Genomic DNA, 3,538 nt, shown 5'->3' with positions numbered 1-3,538 from the left:
GTTCAGCTTTCAACTTCTAAACTTTTGTAGTCTTGACTTTACATATCCCCATGTACATCATCTGTAGTCTCCCAAGTCTCTTTCATCATGTTCTTCTCTACTAGCGATGATAACATCTTCTTGCCTTGATAATGGCAGCAAATGTCATCTTGTCTTTTCTAACGCCAAAGAATTCTTGTGGGTATTGGGTTCAATAGCGTCCCACACACCCCGAGCTTGCATGAGAACTTTCGTCTTGATGGCCCACTCAATATAGTTATTCTGGATAATATTGGATAATGAAGTGCAATTTGATCATCCATATCATTCTTTGTTGCGATGGATGAGGGTGGATCTTGGGCATAAAGTGTGCTATCCAAGCATAAGAAAACAACCCCCTTGTTTCTTGTTATTAAAACAGAAAATAGAGGAAGGTATAAGGAACGAAGGAAACTTGAGACAAAATACAACCTTTTTTTATTAAACTCAAAAATTCACGTTAACATAAAATAAAAACTCCTACTTATACCGAAAAGAAAATAAGAAAAAAAGAACTAACCTATCTTATACTAAAATGCAGGAAATGATAACCAAATTCAAACCAAGATAAGTCAAACACATATTGGAACATCATGGATTCTTCCAACAATAATTTGATCTATCTAAATATACGTTTCTAGTCCATCATTGAAGATGCGAACAAAAGCTTCCATCTCAGTAGCCGAAAGGCATAAGCCAATCTCCACATCTCCATTAGGTTCTTTGGAAGCTAACATGGATATAGATTCACTATAATCTATGGAAATGATTTCGTACTTTTTGGGCTTCCCCCATCCAAAATCCAAATCGTAAAACCTAAGCTTTGGTGTTCCGGCAACATTTATCATTGTTGTCGGCATCTCCTCCGACAACAATTTAAAGAACCAGTCCATATCTTTCACGATTCCATCCTTATCATTCAAGGTCTTGTGTAGATTTTCTCCCATCAACTTAGCAGCAGTTACGAATCCTTCCTTTCCCGTTAAAAGAGTAGGTTTCTCCGTCGCCGCAGTATACATGAGACAGTTGCCAAAGTATTCCATTGGGATCGGAGGATCCAAACGTGCCCTGCAATCGATGCTGAAACCAAATAGTTCTAGCTCATCATTACGTGATTCTGCAATGCAACTCCATATATAACCACATGCAACTGTAAACGATGATACATATGGCAGTGTTGGAAGTTGGTTTGAAACCAATTTCTTCAACCGAATAACGACATCTTGGGTCAAGATAAATGTGGCTCGAACTTTATCAGTCGCCCCAGAAAGAGTTGGAGGTTGATACTTTTCGTCAAAAGTTTCAACCTTTGCGTAAGCTAGATAAACATCATCTAGTATTTTCGGGTATTTTACTACCCTATCATACAACGGAAAAGTTCCATTAGCTAGGAATGACTCATCTGTGCCTGATTGCGCAATCGATGTCCACGCCTTCAAGAAGTCGAAATTGCTGATAGCATCACCCACGGCATGGTGGTTGGTTATTCCGATGGAGAATCCACGGTTTGAAAAAAGTGTCACTTGAACTGTCAAGATTGGGATTGTTATGTAATCGGAAGCTTCAGCAGTGCGTTTGAGAATGGGTATAAGATGATAAAACTGATCACACTCTCGAGGATGGTTTCCTGATAGATCGTTGAAATCAAGGTTACATTCTGCAATAGTAACCTTGACAGAATCACCTTCAACGTAACGAATTTCAGGTTTTTTAGCAGGAGTAGGAAATACGATCAAGTTACCAGCGAAAGGAAAAAAATGTTGAAGGGCGATTGATAATGAATTTTTGAGTTTGGGAGCGATGGTTTCAGTGAAGTGTGTTTTAGTAATTGGGAGCTCATAGAAGTAGAGAGTGTGCATGGGAGGGATGGCTAGCCATGAGAAGTCGAAGAAAGTTAGAGGCAGCGATCTGTCGCCTATGGTCGCTGGTGGTGGTGATACTTGGGACTCTTCAAGAACAGTCAAGATCGGAAGGGAACCCATTTCTTTTAACTTTCTCTGATGGTTCTATATCTCAAAGTTAGTGGAGTTAATTATATAAGGGTAAGGAGACTAGCAAATTATTGCATTTTTATTTTTATATGTTTTGTTAGGAAACATGGTAATTTTTTTATTCTTTTGTTGTATTTTTTGTATCAAACGATTCACTGGATTACGGCATCCATCATCAGGTTCAAGATTTTGGGATACCATAGGATTATCTTATAGTTGATGCCAATTTTTTATTAAATTGCAATATTCTAAAAAGGAATTATGAACAAAAATGAAAGGAAGGAAAGAACCAAACGATACAATGAGCGATGTTATAAAACAAAAAAAACAAAAAAAAAAATCAACTGACAACCTTCCAAAGAATAATTGATACTTTTTACTAAATTGTTCTCATTGGCCAAAAGAATGAAATTACATCCATATATAAATAACAATATAAATAACAATGTAAAAACCTAAAAACTAAGAAATGGGAATTGGGAAACATGGGCTATAAACTCCTTTAATGGAAAAATATATAAAACAATAATTAAATAGAATGTAAGAGATTGCAAGAACGTGCAAGATGTGGGGGTGACTTGGCATTTAAAGCGTGGATTACATGCAAAGGTATGTTAACACTCAAGAAAGTGTTGCAAAATATTGTCACCAAACTTCTTCCGGAGGCCTTAGTCATTGCTCCGGATACTCACGATGGGGGTCTAGCGATTGAGAAGTGAAATTATACGCATGATGTCTAAAGCTCAAACGTTGACACAAACTAAATATTGTTATTGTTTTATGATTGACCTCACACTGAGTCTTAGGACGGGTTGATATGGACTATTCTCGTGGATTTTATAAAATTAAAAAAAAATCAACTCTATTTGGATAATTTTCAGATACTATAATAACGTTATCAGTTTATGTTCTTTAAGTTTTTATGTGTACTATATAATTTGAACAAAATTAATATATGTTATTTCACAAGTAGAACTAAGAATCTTAATTGAAAATATACACAAATTTAAGTATAGTAGATCTCGATAACTAAATATTTGCAAACAAGTAAATAGTTAAGTTTTGTGTCAGGCAATGGTAAAAACGAAAAGACCTAGGATTTAATAAATATATGCTTGAAAATTAATAGAATAATCTACTGTGTGATGAAGGGTTGATCTCGTGGGAGTAGGTGGGAAATTGCCTTCACTCAAAATAAGACGCATGTGTTTTTTCATTAATTTTTTTAATCATAAAATGAGAAGTAAATTTCAGAAATATGTACTGTCATTTCATTGAGCTTAAAATCAATTTTTTTACAGACAATATGGTTCTTTTTCACAGAATTTAATTTTTGTTTTGATCTTTAATACCGTTAATTGTCATCCCTTAAATGTGGGATAATAAGAGGGTAACAAACTACATTTTATCTATCTATATTTTTTACACGATTTTCCAATGATTTTTTTGAAATTTGTACATGAACCAAGAATCTTTTGATTGTGTTCAAAAGATATCACCAACCTTTTATTTTGTTTACGTTTATCTCG

The 3,538-nt window shown here is 34.9% G+C and overlaps 1 pseudogene; it reads right to left on the bottom strand.

Annotated features, from left to right (window-relative positions):
- Positions 1-433: 433 nt before the first annotated feature.
- LOC145166252 (malonyl-coenzyme A:anthocyanin 3-O-glucoside-6''-O-malonyltransferase pseudogene) lies at positions 434-2,020 on the bottom strand (annotated as a pseudogene).
- Between the last annotated feature and the right edge of the window lie 1,518 nt (positions 2,021-3,538).

Source organism: Lactuca virosa, chromosome 3, assembly GCF_052849685.1.
Source record: "Lactuca virosa cultivar CGN04683 chromosome 3, Lactuca_virosa_CGN04683_v6, whole genome shotgun sequence".
In the NCBI taxonomy this organism is placed as follows: Eukaryota; Viridiplantae; Streptophyta; class Magnoliopsida; order Asterales; family Asteraceae; genus Lactuca; species Lactuca virosa.
This window is presented reverse-complemented; position numbering and strand designations above follow the sequence as displayed.